Here is a 22,875-nt window from a genome sequence, read left to right as displayed (position 1 = left end):
ACATATATCTGCAGTGATAGTGATCTTGCACCTATATCTGCAGTAATAGTGCTCTCACACCTATATCTGCAGTGATGGTGATCTCACACCTAAATCTGCAGTGACAGTGATCTCACACCTATATCTGAAGTAATGGTGATCTCACACCTATATCTGCAGTGATAGGGATATCATACCTATATCTGAAGTAATATCTGCAGTGATAGTGATCTTAAACCTATATCTGCAGTGATAGTGATCTAACACCAATATCTACAGTGATAGAGATCTCACACCTATATCTGCAGTGATTGTGATCTCACACCTATATCTGCTGTGATAGTGATCTCACGCCTATCTCTGCAGTGATAGTGATCTCACACCCATATCTGCAGTGATAGTGATTTCTCACCAATATCTGTAGTGATGGTGATCTCACACCACTATCTGCAGTGATAGAGATCTCACACCTTTATCTGCAGTGATGGTGATCTCACACCTATATCTGCAGTGATAGTGATCTCACACCAATATCTGCATTGGTGGTGATCTCACACCTATATCTGCAGTGATAGTGATCTCACACCTATACCTGCAGCAATAGTGATCTCACACCTATATCTGCAGTGATAGTGATCTCACACCTATATCTGCAGTGACAGTGATCTCACACCAATATCAACAGTGATAGAGATCTCACACCTATATCTGCCGTGATAGTGATCTCACACCTATATCAGCAGTGATTGTGATCTCACAACAATATCTGCAGTGATGGTGATCTCACACCTATATCTGCAGTGATGGTGATCTCACACCTATATCTGCAGTGATAGTGATCTAACACCAATATCTGCAGGGATAGTGAGCTCACACCTATCTATGCAGAGATAGTGATCTCACACCTATATCTGCAGCAATAGTGATCTCATACCTATATCTGCAGTGATGTTGATCTCACCTATATCTGCAGTGATTGTGATGTCACATCTGTATCTGAAGCAATATCTGCAGTGATTGTGATCTCACACATATCTGCAGTGATAGTGATCTCATGCCTATTTCTGAAGTAATGGTGATCTCACATCTGTATCTGAAGTAATGGTAATCTCACACCTATATCTGCAGTGATAGTGATCTCACATCTATATCTGCAGTGAAAGTGATATACAGTGATAGAGATCTCACATCTTTATCTGCAGTGAGAGTGATCTCACTCTTATATCTGCAGTGATAGTCATCTCACACCAATATCTGCAGTGATGGCAATCTCACACATATATCTGCAGTGATAGTGATCTTGCACCTATATCTGCAGTAATAGTTCTCTCACACCTATATCTGCAGTGATGGTGATCTCACACCTAAATCTGCAGTGACAGTGATCTCACACCTATATCTGAAGTAATGGTGATCTCACACCTATATCTGCAGTGATAGGGATCTCATACCTATATCTGAAGTAATATCTACAGTGATAGTTATCTCAAACCTATATCTGCAGTGATAGTGATCTAACACCAATATCTACAGTGATAGAGATCTCACACCTACATCTGCAGTGATTGTGATCTCACACCTATATCTGCTGTGATAGTGATCTCACGCCTATCTCTGCAGTGATAGTGATCTCACACCCATATCTGCAGTGATAGTGATTTCACACCAATATCTGTAGTGATGGTGATCTCACACCACTATCTGCAGTGATAGAGATCTCACACCTTTATCTGCAGTGATGGTGATCTCACACCTATATCTGCAGTGATAGTAATCTCACACCAATATCTGCATTGGTGGTGATCTCACACCTATATCTGCAGTGATAGTGATCTCACAACTATACCTGCAGCAATAGTGATCTCACACCTATATCTGCAGTGATAGTGATCTCACACCTATATCTGCAGTGATAGTGATCTCACACCTATCTCTGAATTAATATCTGCAGTGATAGTGATCTCAAACCTATATCTGCAGTGATAGTGATCTCACACCAATATCTACAGTGATAGAGATCTCACACCTATATCTGCCGTGATATTGATCTCACACCTATATCAGCAGTGATTGTGATCTCACAACAATATCTGCAGTGATAGTGATCTCACACCTATATCTGCAGTGATGGTGATCTCATACCTGTATTTGCAGTGATAGTGATCTCACACCTATATCTCAAGTAATGATGATCTCACACCTATATTTGCAGTGATAATGATCTCACACCTATATCTGCAGTGATGGTGATCTCACACCTATATGTGCAGTGATGGTGATCTCATACCAAAATCTGCAGTGATAGGGATCTCACACCTATATCTGAAGTAATGTCTGCAGTGATAGTGATCTCAAACCTATATCTGCAGTGATAGTCATCTCACACCAATATCTACAGTGATAGAGATCTCACACTTATATCTGCCATGATAGTGATCTCACACCTATATCTGCAGTGATAGTGAGCTCACACCCATCTCTGCAGTGATAGTGATCTCTCACCCATATCTGCAGTAATGGTGATTTCACCTATATATGCAGTGATAGTGATCTCACACCTATATCTGAAGTAATGGTGATCTCACACCTATATCTACAGTAATAATAATCTCATACCTATATCTGCAGTGATGGTGATCTCACGCCTATATCTGCAGTGATAGTGATCTCACACCTACATCTGCAGTGATGCTGATCTCACACCTATATCTGCAGTGATGGTCATCTCACACCTATATCTGCAGTGATAGTGATCTCACACCTATATCTGAAGTGATGATGCTCTGACACCTATATCTGCAGTGATAGTGATGTCACACCAATATCTGTAGTCATGGTGATCTCACACCAATATCTGCAGTGATAGAGATCTCACACCTTTATCTGCAGTGATGGTGATCTCACACCTATATCTGCAGTGATAGTGATCTCACACCAATATCTGCATTGGTGGTGATCTCACACCTATATCTGCAGTGATAGTGATCTCACACCTATACCTGCAGCAATAGTGATCTCACACCTATATCTGCAGTGATAGTGATCTCATACCTATATCTGCAGTGATAGTGATTTCACACCTATCTCTGAATTAATATCTGCAGTGATAGTGATCTCAAACCTATATCTGCAGTGATAGTCATCTCACACCAATATCTACAGTGATAGAGATCTCACACTTATATCTGCCATGATAGTGATCTCACACCTATATCAGCAGTGATTGTGATCTCACAACAATATCTGCAGTGATGGTGATCTCACACCTATATCTGCAGTGATGGTGATCTCACACCTATATCTGCAGTGATGGTCATCTCACACCTATATCTGAAGTGATGATGCTCTGACACCTATATCTGCAGTGATAGTGATGTCACACCAATATCTGTAGTCATGGTGATCTCACACCAATATCTGCAGTGATAGAGATCTCACACCTTTATCTGCAGTGATGGTGATCTCACACCTATATCTGCAGTGATAGTGATCTCACACCAATATCTGCATTGGTGGTGATCTCACACCTATATCTGCAGTGATAGTGATCTCACACCTATACCTGCAGCAATAGTGATCTCACACCTATACCTGCAGCAATAGTGATCTCACACCTATATCTGCAGTGATAGTGATCTCACACCTATATCTGCAGTGATAGTGATTTCACACCTATCTCTGAATTAATATCTGCAGTGATAGTGATCTCAAACCTATATCTGCAGTGATAGTCATCTCACACCAATATCTACAGTGATAGAGATCTCACACTTATATCTGCCATGATAGTGATCTCACACCTATATCAGCAGTGATTGTGATCTCACAACAATATCTGCAGTGATGGTGATCTCACACCTATATCTGCAGTGATGGTGATCTCACACCTGTATCTGCAGTGATAGTGATCTCACACCTATATCTCAAGTAATGATGATCTCACACCTATATTTGCAGTGATAATGATCTCACACCTATATCTGCAGTGATGGTGATCTCACACCTATATCTGCAGTGATGGTGATCTCATACCTAAATCTGCAGTGATAGGGATCTCACACCTATATCTGAAGTAATATCTGCAGTGATAGTGATCTCAAACCTATAGCTGCAGTGATAGTGATCTAACACCAATATCTACAGTGATAGAGATCTCACACCTATATCTGCAGTGATGGTGATCTTACTCCTATATCTGCTGTGATAGTGATCTCACACCTATCTCTGCAGTGATAGTGATCTCACACTTATATCTGCAGCGATGGTGATCTTACACCTATATCTGCAGTGATAGTGATCTCACACCTATCTCTGCAGTGATGGTGATCTTACACCTATACGTGCAGTGATAGTGATCTCACACCTATATCTGCAGTGATGGTGATCTTACACCTATATCTGCAGTGATAGTGAGCTCACACCTATCTCTGCAGTGATAGTGATCTCTCACCCATATCTGCAGTGATGGTGATCTCACCTATATATGAAGTGATAGTGATCTCACACCTATATCTGAAGTAATGGTGATCTCACACCTATATCTACAGTAATAATAATCTCATACCTATATCTGCAGTGATGGTGATCTCACGCCTATATCTGCAGTGATAGTGATCTCACACCTACATCTGCAGTGATGCTGATCTCACACCTATATCTGCAGTGATGGTCATCTCACACCTATATCTGCAGTGATAGTGATCTCACACCTATATCTGCATTGGTGGTGATCTCAAACCTATATCTGCAGTGATAGTGATCTCACACCTATACCTGCAGCAATAGTGATCTCACACCTATATCTGCAGTGAGAGTGATCTCACACCTATATCTGCAGTGATAGTGATTTCACACCTATCTCTGAATTAATATCTGCAGTGATAGTGATCTCAAACCTATATCTGCAGTGATAGTCATCTCACACCAATATACACAGTGATAGAGATCTCACACTTATATCTGCCATGATAGTGATCTCACACCTATATCAGCAGTGATTGTGATCTCACAGCAATATCTGCAGTGATGGTGATCTCACACCTATATCTGCAGTGATGGTGATCTCACACCTGTATCTGCAGTGATAGTGATCTCACACCTATATCTCAAGTAATGATGATCTCACACCTATATTTGCAGTGATAATGATCTCACACCTATGTCTGCAGTGATGGTAATCTCACACCTATATCTGCAGTGATGGTGATCTTGCACCTATATCTGCAGTAATAGTGCTCTCACACCTATATCTGCAGTGATGGTGATCTCACACCTAAATCTGCAGTGACAGTGATCTCACACCTATATCTGAAGTAATGGTGATCTCACACCTATATCTGCAGTTATAGGGATCTCATACCTATATCTGAAGTAATATCTGCAGTGATAGTGATCTCAAACCTATATCTGCAGTGATAGTGATCTAACACCAATATCTACAGTGATAGAGATCTCACACCTATATCTGCAGCAATAGTGATCTCACACCTATATCTGCAGTGATGTTGATCTCACCTATATCTGCAGTGATTGTGATGTCACACCTGTATCTGAAGCAATATCTGCAGTGATTGTGATCTCACACATATCTGCAGTGATAGTGATCTCACGCCTATTTCTGAAGTAATGGTGATCTCACACCTGTATCTGAAGTAATGGTAATCTCACACCTATATCTGCAGTGATAGTGATATCACATCTATATCTGCAGTGAAAGTGATATACAGTGATAGAGATCTCCAATATTTATCTGCAGTGAGAGTGATCTCACTCTTATATCTGCAGTGATAGTCATCTCACACCAATATCTGCAGTGATGGCAATCTCACACATATATCTGCAGTGATAGTGATCTTGCACCTATATCTGCAGTAATAGTGCTCTCACACCTATATCTGCAGTGATGGTGATCTCACACCTATCTCTGAATTAATATCTGCAGTGATAGTGATCTCAAACCTATATCTGCAGTGATAGTCATCTCACACCAATATCTACAGTGATATAGATCTCACACCTTTATCTGCAGTGATGGTGATCTCACACCTATATCTGCAGTGATAGGGATCTCACACCAATATCTGCATTGGTGGTGATCTCACACCTATATCTGCAGTGATAGTGATCTCACACCTATACCTGCAGCAATAGTGATCTCACACCTATATCTGCAGTGATAGTGATCTCACACCTATATCTGCAGTGATAGTGATCTCACACCAATCTCTGAAATAATATCTGCAGTGATAGTGATCTCAAACCTATATCTGCAGTGACAGTGATCTCACACCAATATCAACAGTGATAGAGATCTCACACCTATATCTGCCGTGATAGTGATCTCACACCTATATCAGCAGTGATTGTGATCTCACAACAATATCTGCAGTGATGGTGATCTCACACCTATATCTGCAGTGATTGTGATGTCACACCTGTATCTGAAGCAATATCTGCAGTGATTGTGATCTCACACATATCTGCAGTGATAGTGATCTCACGCCTATTTCTGAAGTAATGGTGATCTCACACCTATATCTGAAGTAATGGTAATCTCACACCTATATCTGCAGTGATAGTGATATCACATCTATATCTGCAGTGAAAGTGATATACAGTGATAGAGATCTCACATATTTATCTGCAGTAAGAGTGATCTCACTCTTATATCTGCAGTGATAGTCATCTCACACCAATATCTGCAGTGATGGCAATCTCGCACATATATCTGCAGTGATAGTGATCTTGCACCTATATCTGCAGTAATAGTGCTCTCACACCTATATCTGCAGTGATGGTGATCTCACACCTAAATCTGCAGTGACAGTGATCTCACACCTATATCTGAAGTAATGGTGATCTCACACCTATATCTGCAGTGATAGGGATATCATACCTATATCTGAAGTAATATCTGCAGTGATAGTGATCTTAAACCTATATCTGCAGTGATAGTGATCTAACACCAATATCTACAGTGATAGAGATCTCACACCTATATCTGCAGTGATTGTGATCTCACACCTATATCTGCTGTGATAGTGATCTCACGCCTATCTCTGCAGTGATAGTGATCTCACACCCATATCTGCAGTGATAGTGATTTCTCACCAATATCTGTAGTGATGGTGATCTCACACCACTATCTGCAGTGATAGAGATCTCACACCTTTATCTGCAGTGATGGTGATCTCACACCTATATCTGCAGTGATAGTGATCTCACACCAATATCTGCATTGGTGGTGATCTCACACCTATATCTGCAGTGATAGTGATCTCACACCTATACCTGCAGCAATAGTGATCTCACACCTATATCTGCAGTGATAGTGATCTCACACCTATATCTGCAGTGACAGTGATCTCACACCAATATCAACAGTGATAGAGATCTCACACCTATATCTGCCGTGATAGTGATCTCACACCTATATCAGCAGTGATTGTGATCTCACAACAATATCTGCAGTGATGGTGATCTCACACCTATATCTGCAGTGATGGTGATCTCACACCTGTATCTGCAGTGATAGTGATCTCACGCCTATATCTCAAGTAATGATGATCTCACACCTATATTTGCAGTGAAAGAGATCTCACACCTATAGCTGCAGTGATAGTGTTCTCACACCTATATCTGCAGTGATAGTGATCTAACACCAATATCTGCAGGGATAGTGAGCTCACACCTATCTATGCAGAGATAGTGATCTCACACCTATATCTGCAGCAATAGTGATCTCATACCTATATCTGCAGTGATGCTGATCTCACCTATATCTGCAGTGATTGTGATGTCACATCTGTATCTGAAGCAATATCTGCAGTGATTGTGATCTCACACATATCTGCAGTGATAGTGATCTCATGCCTATTTCTGAAGTAATGGTGATCTCACACCTGTATCTGAAGTAATGGTAATCTCACACCTATATCTGCAGTGATAGTGATCTCACATCTATATCTGCAGTGAAAGTGATATACAGTGATAGAGATCTCACATCTTTATCTGCAGTGAGAGTGATCTCACTCTTATATCTGCAGTGATAGTCATCTCACACCAATATCTGCAGTGATGGCAATCTCACACATATATCTGCAGTGATAGTGATCTTGCACCTATATCTGCAGTAATAGTTCTCTCACACCTATATCTGCAGTGATGGTGATCTCACACCTAAATCTGCAGTGACAGTGATCTCACACCTATATCTGAAGTAATGGTGATCTCACACCTATATCTGCAGTGATAGGGATCTCATACCTATATCTGAAGTAATATCTGCAGTGATAGTTATCTCAAACCTATATCTGCAGTGATAGTGATCTAACACCAATATCTACAGTGATAGAGATCTCACACCTACATCTGCAGTGATTGTGATCTCACACCTATATCTGCTGTGATAGTGATCTCACGCCTATCTCTGCAGTGATAGTGATCTCACACCCATATCTGCAGTGATAGTGATTTCACACCAATATCTGTAGTGATGGTGATCTCACACCACTATCTGCAGTGATAGAGATCTCACACCTTTATCTGCAGTGATGGTGATCTCACACCTATATCTGCAGTGATAGTGATCTCACACCAATATCTGCATTGGTGGTGATCTCACACCTATATCTGCAGTGATAGTGATCTCACAACTATACCTGCAGCAATAGTGATCTCACACCTATATCTGCAGTGATAGTGATCTCACACCTATATCTGCAGTGATAGTGATCTCACACCTATCTCTGAATTAATATCTGCAGTGATAGTGATCTCAAACCTATATCTGCAGTGATAGTGATCTCACACCAATATCTACAGTGATAGAGATATCACACCTATATCTGCCGTGATATTGATCTCACACCTATATCAGCAGTGATTGTGATCTCACAACAATATCTGCAGTGATAGTGATCTCACACCTATATCTGCAGTGATGGTGATCTCATACCTGTATTTGCAGTGATAGTGATCTCACACCTATATCTCAAGTAATGATGATCTCACACCTATATTTGCAGTGATAATGATCTCACACCTATATCTGCAGTGATGGTGATCTCACACCTATATCTGCAGTGATGGTGATCTCATACCAAAATCTGCAGTGATAGGGATCTCACACCTATATCTGAAGTAATGTCTGCAGTGATAGTGATCTCAAACCTATATCTGCAGTGATAGTCATCTCACACCAATATCTACAGTGATAGAGATCTCACACTTATATCTGCCATGATAGTGATCTCACACCTATATCAGCAGTGATTGTGATCTCACAACAATATCTGCAGTGATGGTGATCTCACACCTATATCTGCAGTGATGGTGATCTCACACCTATATCTGCAGTGATGGTCATCTCACACCTATATCTGCAGTGATAGTGATCTCACACCTATATCTGAAGTGATGATGCTCTGACACCTATATCTGCAGTGATAGTGATGTCACACCAATATCTGTAGTCATGGTGATCTCACACCAATATCTGCAGTGATAGAGATCTCACACCTTTATCTGCAGTGATGGTGATCTCACACCTATATCTGCAGTGATAGTGATCTCACACCAATATCTGCATTGGTGGTGATCTCACACCTATATCTGCAGTGATAGTGATCTCACACCTATACCTGCAGCAATAGTGATCTCACACCTATATCTGCAGTGATAGTGATCTCACACCTATATCTGCAGTGATAGTGATTTCACACCTATCTCTGAATTAATATCTGCAGTGATAGTGATCTCAAACCTATATCTGCAGTGATAGTCATCTCACACCAATATCTACAGTGATAGAGATCTCACACTTATATCTGCCATGATAGTGATCTCACACCTATATCAGCAGTGATTGTGATCTCACAACAATATCTGCAGTGATGGTGATCTCACACCTATATCTGCAGTGATGGTGATCTCACACCTGTATCTGCAGTGATAGTGATCTCACACCTATATATCAAGTAATGATGATCTCACACCTATATTTGCAGTGATAATGATCTCACACCTATATCTGCAGTGATGGTGATCTCACACCTATATCTGCAGTGATGGTGATCTCATACCTAAATCTGCAGTGATAGGGATCTCACACCTATATCTGAAGTAATATCTGCAGTGATAGTGATCTCAAACCTATAGCTGCAGTGATAGTGATCTAACACCAATATCTACAGTGATAGAGATCTCACACCTATATCTGCAGTGATGGTGATCTTACTCCTATATCTGCTGTGATAGTGATCTCACACCTATCTCTGCAGTGATAGTGATCTCACACTTATATCTGCAGCGATGGTGATCTTACACCTATATCTGCAGTGATAGTGATCTCACACCTATCTCTGCAGTGATGGTGATCTTACACCTATACGTGCAGTGATAGGGATCTCACACCTATATCTGCAGTGATGGTGATCTTACACCTATATCTGCAGTGATAGTGAGCTCACACCTATCTCTGCAGTGATAGTGATCTCTCACCCATATCTGCAGTGATGGTGATCTCACCTATATATGAAGTGATAGTGATCTCACACCTATATCTGAAGTAATGGTGATCTCACACCTATATCTACAGTAATAATAATCTCATACCTATATCTGCAGTGATGGTGATCTCATGCCTATATCTGCAGTGATAGTGATCTCACACCTACATCTGCAGTGATGCTGATCTCACACCTATATCTGCAGTGATGGTCATCTCACACCTATATCTGCAGTGATAGTGATCTCACACCTATATCTGCATTGGTGGTGATCTCACACCTATATCTGCAGTGATAGTGATCTCACACCTATACCTGCAGCAATAGTGATCTCACACCTATATCTGCAGTGAGAGTGATCTCACACCTATATCTGCAGTGATAGTGATTTCACACCTATCTCTGAATTAATATCTGCAGTGATAGTGATCTCAAACCTATATCTGCAGTGATAGTCATCTCACACCAATATATACAGTGATAGAGATCTCACACTTATATCTGCCATGATAGTGATCTCACACCTATATCAGCAGTGATTGTGATCTCACAACAATATCTGCAGTGATGGTGATCTCACACCTATATCTGCAGTGATGGTGATCTCACACCTGTATCTGCAGTGATAGTGATCTCACACCTATATCTCAAGTAATGATGATCTCACACCTATATTTGCAGTGATAATGATCTCACACCTATGTCTGCAGTGATGGTGATCTCACACCTATATCTGCAGTGATGGTGATCTTGCACCTATATCTGCAGTAATAGTGCTCTCACACCTATATCTGCAGTGATGGTGATCTCACACCTAAATCTGCAGTGACAGTGATCTCACACCTATATCTGAAGTAATGGTGATCTCACACCTATATCTGCAGTTATAGGGATCTCATACCTATATCTGAAGTAATATCTGCAGTGATAGTGATCTCAAACCTATATCTGCAGTGATAGTGATCTAACACCAATATCTACAGTGATAGAGATCTCACACCTATATCTGCAGCAATAGTGATCTCACACCTATATCTGCAGTGATGTTGATCTCACCTATATCTGCAGTGATTGTGATGTCACACCTGTATCTGAAGCAATATCTGCAGTGATTGTGATCTCACACATATCTGCAGTGATAGTGATCTCACGCCTATTTCTGAAGTAATGTTGATCTCACACCTGTATCTGAAGTAATGGTAATCTCACACCTATATCTGCAGTGATAGTGATATCACATCTATATCTGCAGTGAAAGTGATATACAGTGATAGAGATCTCAAATATTTATCTGCAGTGAGAGTGATCTCACTCTTATATCTGCAGTGATAGTCATCTCACACCAATATCTGCAGTGATGGCAATCTCACACATATATCTGCAGTGATAGTGATCTTGCACCTATATCTGCAGTAATAGTGCTCTCACACCTATATCTGCAGTGATGGTGATCTCACACCTAAATCTGCAGTGACAGTGATCTCACACCTATATCTGAAGTAATGGTGATCTCACACCTATATCTGCAGTGATAGGGATATCATACCTATATCTGAAGTAATATATGCAGTGATAGTGATCTCAAACCTATATCTGCAGTGATAGTGATCTAACACCAATATCTACAGTGATAGAGATCTCACACCTATATCTGCAGTGATTGTGATCTCACACCTATATCTGCTGTGATAGTGATCTCACGCCTATCTCTGCAGTGATAGTGATCTCACACCCATATCTGCAGTGATAGTGATTTCTCACCAATATCTGTAGTGATGGTGATCTCACGTCACTATCTGCAGTGATAGAGATCTCACACCTTTATCTGCAGTGATGGTGATCTCACACCTATATCTGCAGTGATAGGGATCTCACACCAATATCTGCATTGGTGGTGATCTCACACCTATATCTGCAGTGATAGTGATCTCACACCTATACCTGCAGCAATAGTGATCTCACACCTATATCTGCAGTGATAGTGATCTCACACCTATATCTGCAGTGATAGTGATCTCACACCAATCTCTGAAATAATATCTGCAGTGATAGTGATCTCAAACCTATATCTGCAGTGACAGTGATCTCACACCAATATCAACAGTGATAGAGATCTCACACCTATATCTGCCGTGATAGTGATCTCACACCTATATCAGCAGTGATTGTGATCTCACAACAATATCTGCAGTGATGGTGATCTCACACCTATATCTGCAGTGATTGTGATGTCACACCTGTATCTGAAGCAATATCTGCAGTGATTGTGATCTCACACATATCTGCAGTGATAGTGATCTCACGCCTATTTCTGAAGTAATGGTGATCTCACACCTATATCTGAAGTAATGGTAATCTCACACCTATATCTGCAGTGATAGTGATATCACATCTATATCTGCAGTGAAAGTGATATACAGTGATAGAGATCTCACATATTTATCTGCAGTAAGAGTGATCTCACTCTTATATCTGCAGTGATAGTCATCTCACACCAATATCTGCAGTGATGGCAATCTCACACATATATCTGCAGTGATAGTGATCTTGCACCTATATCTGCAGTAATAGTGCTCTCACACCTATATCTGCAGTGATGGTGATCTCACACCTAAATCTGCAGTGACAGTGATCTCACACCTATATCTGAAGTAATGGTGATCTCACACCTATATCTGCAGTGATATGGATATCATACCTATATCTGAAGTAATATCTGCAGTGATAGTGATCTTAAACCTATATCTGCAGTGATAGTGATCTAACACCAATATCTACAGTGATAGAGATCTCACACCTATATCTGCAGTGATTGTGATCTCACACCTATATCTGCTGTGATAGTGATCTCACGCCTATCTCTGCAGTGATAGTGATCTCACACCCATATCTGCAGTGATAGTGATTTCTCACCAATATCTGTAGTGATGGTGATCTCACACCACTATCTGCAGTGATAGAGATCTCACACCTTTATCTGCAGTGATGGTGATCTCACACCTATATCTGCAGTGATAGTGATCTCACACCAATATCTGCATTGGTGGTGATCTCACACCTATATCTGCAGTGATAGTGATCTCACACCTATACCTGCAGCAATAGTGATCTCACACCTATATCTGCAGTGATAGTGATCTCACACCTATATCTGCAGTGATAGTGATCCCACACCTATCTCTGAATTAATATCTGCAGTGATAGTGATCTCAAACCTATATCTGCAGTGACAGTGATCTCACACCAATATCAACAGTGATAGAGATCTCACACCTATATCTGCCGTGATAGTGATCTCACACCTATATCAGCAGTGATTGTGATCTCACAACAATATCTGCAGTGATGGTGATCTCACACCTATATCTGCAGTGATGGTGATCTCACACCTGTATCTGCAGTGATAGTGATCTCATGCCTATATCTCAAGTAATGATGATCTCACACCTATATTTGCAGTGAAAGAGATCTCACACCTATAGCTGCAGTGATAGTGTTCTCACACCTATATCTGCAGTGATAGTGATCTAACACCGCTATCTGCAGGGATAGTGAGCTCACACCTATCTATGCAGAGATAGTGATCTCACACCTATATCTGCAGCAATAGTGATCTCATACCTATATCTGCAGTGATGTTGATCTCACCTATATCTGCAGTGATTGTGATGTCACATCTGTATCTGAAGCAATATCTGCAGTGATTGTGATCTCACACATATCTGCAGTGATTGTGATCTCATGCCTATTTCTGAAGTAATGGTGATCTCACACCTGTATCTGAAGTAATGGTAATCTCACACCTATATCTGCAGTGATAGTGATCTCACATCTATATCTGCAGTGAAAGTGATATACAGTGATAGAGATCTCACATCTTTATCTGCAGTGAGAGTGATCTCACTCTTATATCTGCAGTGATAGTCATCTCACACCAATATCTGCAGTGATGGCAATCTCACACATATATCTGCAGTGATAGTGATCTTGCACCTATATCTGCAGTAATAGTTCTCTCACACCTATATCTGCAGTGATGGTGATCTCACACCTACATCTGCAGTGACAGTGATCTCACACCTATATCTGAAGTAATGGTGATCTCACACCTATATCTGCAGTGATAGGGATCTCATACCTATATCTGAAGTAATATCTGCAGTGATAGTTATCTCAAACCTATATCTGCAGTGATAGTGATCTAACACCAATATCTACAGTGATAGAGATCTCACACCTACATCTGCAGTGATTGTGATCTCACACCTATATCTGCTGTGATAGTGATCTCACGCCTATCTCTGCAGTGATAGTGATCTCACACCCATATCTGCAGTGATAGTGATTTCACACCAATATCTGTAGTGATGGCGATCTCACACCACTATCTGCAGTGATAGAGATCTCACACCTTTATCTGCAGTGATGGTGATCTCACACCTATATCTGCAGTGATAGTGATCTCACACCAATATCTGCATTGGTGGTGATCTCACACCTATATCTGCAGTGATAGTGATCTCACAACTATACCTGCAGCAATAGTGATCTCACACCTATATCTGCAGTGATAGTGATCTCACACCTATATCTGCAGTGATAGTGATCTAACACCTATCTCTGAATTAATATCTGCAGTGATAGTGATCTCAAACCTATATCTGCAGTGATAGTGATCTCACACCAATATCTACAGTGATAGAGATCTCACACCTATATCTGCCGTGATAGTGATCTCACACCTATATAAGCAGTGATTGTGATCTCACAACAATATCTGCAGTGATAGTGATCTCACACCTATATCTGCAGTGATGGTGATCTCATACCTGTATTTGCAGTGATAGTGATCTCACACCTATATCTCAAGTAATGATGATCTCACACCTATATTTGCAGTGATAATGATCTCACACCTATATCTGCAGTGATGGTGATCTCACACCTATATCTGCAGTGATGGTGATCTCATACCAAAATCTGCAGTGATAGGGATCTCACACCTATATCTGAAGTAATGTCTGCAGTGATAGTGATCTCAAACCTATATCTGCAGTGATAGTCATCTCACACCAATATCTACAGTGATAGAGATCTCACACTTATATCTGCCATGATAGTGATCTCACACCTATATCAGCAGTGATTGTGATCTCACAACAATATCTGCAGTGATGGTGATCTCACACCTATATCTGCAGTGATGGTGATCTCACACCTGTATCTGCAGTGATAGTGATCTCACACCTATATCTCAAGTAATGATGATCTCACACCTATATTTGCAGTGATAATGATCTCACACCTATATCTGCAGTGATGGTGATCTCACACCTATATCTGCAGTGATGGTGATCTCATACCTAAATCTGCAGTGATAGGGATCTCACACCTATATCTGAAGTAATATCTGCAGTGATAGTGATCTCAAACCTATAGCTGCAGTGATAGTGATCTAACACCAATATCTACAGTGATAGAGATCTCACACCTATATCTGCAGTGATGGTGATCTTACTCCTATATCTGCTGTGATAGTGATCTCACACCTATCTCTGCAGTGATAGTGATCTCACACTTATATCTGCAGCGATGGTGATCTTACACCTATATCTGCAGTGATAGTGATCTCACACCTATCTCTGCAGTGATGGTGATCTTACACCTATACGTGCAGTGATAGTGATCTCACACCTATATCTGCAGTGATGATGATCTTACACCTATATCTGCAGTGATAGTGAGCTCACACCTATCTCTGCAGTGATAGTGATCTCTCACCCATATCTGCAGTGATTGTGATCTCACCTATATATGAAGTGATAGTGATCTCACACCTATATCTGAAGTAATGGTGATCTCACACCTATATCTACAGTAATAATAATCTCATACCTATATCTGCAGTGATGGTGATCTCACGCCTATATCTGCAGTGATAGTGATCTCACACCTACATCTGCAGTGATGCTGATCTCACACCTATATCTGCAGTGATGGTCATCTCACACCTATATCTGCAGTGATAGTGATCTCACACCTATATCTGCATTGGTGGTGATCTCAAACCTATATCTGCAGTGATAGTGATCTCACACCTATACCTGCAGCAATAGTGATCTCACACCTATATCTGCAGTGAGAGTGATCTCACACCTATATCTGCAGTGATAGTGATTTCACACCTATCTCTGAATTAATATCTGCAGTGATAGTGATCTCAAACCTATATCTGCAGTGATAGTCATCTCACACCAATATACACAGTGATAGAGATCTCACACTTATATCTGCCATGATAGTGATCTCACACCTATATCAGCAGTGATTGTGATCTCACAGCAATATCTGCAGTGATGGTGATCTCACACCTATATCTGCAGTGATGGTGATCTCACACCTGTATCTGCAGTGATAGTGATCTCACACCTATATCTCAAGTAATGATGATCTCACACCTATATTTGCAGTGATAATGATCTCACACCTATGTCTGCAGTGATGGTAATCTCACACCTATATCTGCAGTGATGGTGATCTTGCACCTATATCTGCAGTAATAGTGCTCTCACACCTATATCTGCAGTGATGGTGATCTCACACCTAAATCTGCAGTGACAGTGATCTCACACCTATATCTGAAGTAATGGTGATCTCACACCTATATCTGCAGTTATAGGGATCTCATACCTATATCTGAAGTAATATCTGCAGTGATAGTGATCTCAAACCTATATCTGCAGTGATAGTGATCTAACACCAATATCTACAGTGATAGAGATCTCACACCTATATCTGCAGCAATAGTGATCTCACACCTATATCTGCAGTGATGTTGATCTCACCTATATCTGCAGTGATTGTGATGTCACACCTGTATCTGAAGCAATATCTGCAGTGATTGTGATCTCACACATATCTGCAGTGATAGTGATCTCACGCCTATTTCTGAAGTAATGGTGATCTCACACCTGTATCTGATGTAATGGTAATCTCACACCTATATCTGCAGTGATAGTGATATCACATCTATATCTGCAGTGAAAGTGATATACAGTGATAGAGATCTCAAATATTTATCTGCAGTGAGAGTGATCTCACTCTTATATCTGCAGTGATAGTCATCTCACACCAATATCTGCAGTGATGGCAATCTCACACATATATCTGCAGTGATAGTGATCTTGCACCTATATCTGCAGTAATAGTGCTCTCACACCTATATCTGCAGTGATGGTGATCTCACACCTATCTCTGAATTAATATCTGCAGTGATAGTGATCTCAAACCTATATCTGCAGTGATAGTCATCTCACACCAATATCTACAGTGATATAGATCTCACACCTTTATCTGCAGTGATGGTGATCTCACACCTATATCTGCAGTGATAGGGATCTCACACCAATATCTGCATTGGTGGTGATCTCACACCTATATCTGCAGTGAGAGTGATCTCACACCTATACCTGCAGCAATAGTGATCTCACACCTATATCTGCAGTGATAGTGATCTCACACCTATATCTGCAGTGATAGTGATCTCACACCAATCTCTGAAATAATATCTGCAGTGATAGTGATCTCAAACCTATATCTGCAGTGACAGTGATCTCACACCAATATCAACAGTGATAGAGATCTCACACCTATATCTGCCGTGATAGTGATCTCACACCTATATCAGCAGTGATTGTGATCTCACAACAATATCTGCAGTGATGGTGATCTCACACCTATATCTGCAGTGATTGTGATGTCACACCTGTATCTGAAGCAATATCTGCAGTGATTGTGATCTCACACATATCTGCAGTGATAGTGATCTCACGCCTATTTCTGAAGTAATGGTGATCTCACACCTATATCTGAAGTAATGGTAATCTCACACCTATATCTGCAGTGATAGTGATATCACATCTATATCTGCAGTGAAAGTGATATACAGTGATAGAGATCTCACATATTTATCTGCAGTAAGAGTGATCTCACTCTTATATCTGCAGTGATAGTCATCTCACACCAATATCTGCAGTGATGGCAATCTCACACATATATCTGCAGTGATAGTGATCTTGCACCTATATCTGCAGTAATAGTGCTCTCACACCTATATCTGCAGTGATGGTGATCTCACACCTAAATCTGCAGTGACAGTGATCTCACACCTATATCTGAAGTAATGGTGATCTCACACCTATATCTGCAGTGATAGGGATATCATACCTATATCTGAAGTAATATCTGCAGTGATAGTGATCTTAAACCTATATCTGCAGTGATAGTGATCTAACACCAATATCTACAGTGATAGAGATCTCACACCTATATCTGCAGTGATTGTGATCTCACACCTATATCTGCTGTGATAGTGATCTCATGCCTATCTCTGCAGTGATTGTGATCTCACACCCATATCTGCAGTGATAGTGATTTCTCACCAATATCTGTAGTGATGGTGATCTCACACCACTATCTGCAGTGATAGAGATCTCACACCTTTATCTGCAGTGATGGTGATCTCACACCTATATCTGCAGTGATAGTGATCTCACACCAATATCTGCATTGGTGGTGATCTCACACCTATATCTGCAGTGATAGTGATCTCACACCTATACCTGCAGCAATAGTGATCTCACACCTATATCTGCAGTGATAGTGATCTCACACCTATATCTGCAGTGACAGTGATCTCACACCAATATCAACAGTGATAGAGATCTCACACCTATATCTGCCGTGATAGTGATCTCACACCTATATCAGCAGTGATTGTGATCTCACAACAATATCTGCAGTGATGGTGATCTCACACCTATATCTGCAGTGATGGTGATCTCACACCTGTATCTGCAGTGATAGTGATCTCACGCCTATATCTCAAGTAATGATGATCTCACACCTATATTTGCAGTGAAAGAGATCTCACACCTATAGCTGCAGTGATAGTGTTCTCACACCTATATCTGCAGTGATAGTGATCTAACACCAATATCTGCAGGGATAGTGAGCTCACACCTATCTATGCAGAGATAGTGATCTCACACCTATATCTGCAGCAATAGTGATCTCATACCTATATCTGCAGTGATGCTGATCTCACCTATATCTGCAGTGATTGTGATGTCACATCTGTATCTGAAGCAATATCTGCAGTGATTGTGATCTCACACATATCTGCAGTGATAGTGATCTCATGCCTATTTCTGAAGTAATGGTGATCTCACACCTGTATCTGAAGTAATGGTAATCTCACACCTATATCTGCAGTGATAGTGATCTCACATCTATATCTGCAGTGAAAGTGATATACAGTGATAGAGATCTCACATCTTTATCTGCAGTGAGAGTGATCTCACTCTTATATCTGCAGTGATAGTCATCTCACACCAATATCTGCAGTGATGGCAATCTCACACATATATCTGCAGTGATAGTGATCTTGCACCTATATCTGCAGTAATAGTTCTCTCACACCTATATCTGCAGTGATGGTGATCTCACACCTAAATCTGCAGTGACAGTGATCTCACACCTATATCTGAAGTAATGGTGATCTCACACCTATATCTGCAGTGATAGGGATCTCATACCTATATCTGAAGTAATATCTGCAGTGATAGTTATCTCAAACCTATATCTGCAGTGATAGTGATCTAACACCAATATCTACAGTGATAGAGATCTCACACCTACATCTGCAGTGATTGTGATCTCACACCTATATCTGCTGTGATAGTGATCTCACGCCTATCTCTGCAGTGATAGTGATCTCACACCCATATCTGCAGTGATAGTGATTTCACACCAATATCTGTAGTGATGGTGATCTCACACCACTATCTGCAGTGATAGAGATCTCACACCTTTATCTGCAGTGATGGTGATCTCACACCTATATCTGCAGTGATAGTGATCTCACAACTATACCTGCAGCAATAGTGATCTCACACCTATATCTGCAGTGATAGTGATCTCACACCTATATCTGCAGTGATAGTGATCTCACACCTATCTCTGAATTAATATCTGCAGTGATAGTGATCTCAAACCTATATCTGCAGTGATAGTGATCTCACACCAATATCTACAGTGATAGAGATATCACACCTATATCTGCCGTGATATTGATCTCACACCTATATCAGCAGTGATTGTGATCTCACACCAATATCTGCATTGGTGGTGATCTCACACCTATATCTGCAGTGATAGTGATCTCACAACTATACCTGCAGCAATAGTGATCTCACACCTATATCTGCAGTGATAGTGATCTCACACCTATATCTGCAGTGATAGTGATCTCACACCTATCTCTGAATTAATATCTGCAGTGATAGTGATCTCAAACCTATATCTGCAGTGATAGTGATCTCACACCAATATCTACAGTGATAGAGATATCACACCTATATCTGCCGTGATATTGATCTCACACCTATATCAGCAGTGATTGTGATCTCACAACAATATCTGCAGTGATAGTGATCTCACACCTATATCTGCAGTGATGGTGATCTCATACCTGTATTTGCAGTGATAGTGATCTCACACCTATATCTCAAGTAATGATGATCTCACACCTATATTTGCAGTGATAATGATCTCACACCTATATCTGCAGTGATGGTGATCTCACACCTATATCTGCAGTGATGGTGATCTCATACCAAAATCTGCAGTGATAGGGATCTCACACCTATATCTGAAGTAATGTCTGCAGTGATAGTGATCTCAAACCTATATCTGCAGTGATAGTCATCTCACACCAATATCTACAGTGATAGAGATCTCACACTTATATCTGCCATGATAGTGATCTCACACCTATATCAGCAGTGATTGTGATCTCACAACAATATCTGCAGTGATGGTGATCTCACACCTATATCTGCAGTGATGGTGATCTCACACCTATATCTGCAGTGATGGTCATCTCACACCTATATCTGCAGTGATAGTGATCTCACACCTATATCTGAAGTGATGATGCTCTGACACCTATATCTGCAGTGATAGTGATGTCACACCAATATCTGTAGTCATGGTGATCTCACACCAATATCTGCAGTGATAGAGATCTCACACCTTTATCTGCAGTGATGGTGATCTCACACCTATATCTGCAGTGATAGTGATCTCACACCAATATCTGCATTGGTGGTGATCTCACACCTATATCTGCAGTGATAGTGATCTCACACCTATACCTGCAGCAATAGTGATCTCACACCTATATCTGCAGTGATAGTGATCTCACACCTATATCTGCAGTGATAGTGATTTCACACCTATCTCTGAATTAATATCTGCAGTGATAGTGATCTCAAACCTATATCTGCAGTGATAGTCATCTCACACCAATATCTACAGTGATAGAGATCTCACACTTATATCTGCCATGATAGTGATCTCACACCTATATCAGCAGTGATTGTGATCTCACAACAATATCTGCAGTGATGGTGATCTCACACCTATATCTGCAGTGATGGTGATCTCACACCTGTATCTGCAGTGATAGTGATCTCACACCTATATATCAAGTAATGATGATCTCACACCTATATTTGCAGTGATAATGATCTCACACCTATATCTGCAGTGATGGTGATCTCACACCTATATCTGCAGTGATGGTGATCTCATACCTAAATCTGCAGTGATAGGGATCTCACACCTATATCTGAAGTAATATCTGCAGTGATAGTGATCTCAAACCTATAGCTGCAGTGATAGTGATCTAACACCAATATCTACAGTGATAGAGATCTCACACCTATATCTGCAGTGATGGTGATCTTACTCCTATATCTGCTGTGATAGTGATCTCACACCTATCTCTGCAGTGATAGTGATCTCACACTTATATCTGCAGCGATGGTGATCTTACACCTATATCTGCAGTGATAGTGATCTCACACCTATCTCTGCAGTGATGGTGATCTTACACCTATACGTGCAGTGATAGGGATCTCACACCTATATCTGCAGTGATGGTGATCTTACACCTATATCTGCAGTGATAGTGAGCTCACACCTATCTCTGCAGTGATAGTGATCTCTCACCCATATCTGCAGTGATGGTGATCTCACCTATATATGAAGTGATAGTGATCTCACACCTATATCTGAAGTAATGGTGATCTCACACCTATATCTACAGTAATAATAATCTCATACCTATATCTGCAGTGATGGTGATCTCACGCCTATATCTGCAGTGATAGTGATCTCACACCTATATCTGCAGTGATGGTCATCTCACACCTATATCTGCAGTGATAGTGATCTCACACCTATATCTGCATTGGTGGTGATCTCACACCTATATCTGCAGTGATAGTGATCTCACACCTATACCTGCAGCAATAGTGATCTC

This window comes from Triturus cristatus, chromosome 1_1 (assembly GCF_964204655.1).
Source record: "Triturus cristatus chromosome 1_1, aTriCri1.1, whole genome shotgun sequence".
Lineage (NCBI taxonomy): Eukaryota > Metazoa > Chordata > Amphibia > Caudata > Salamandridae > Triturus > Triturus cristatus.
This window is presented reverse-complemented; position numbering follows the sequence as displayed.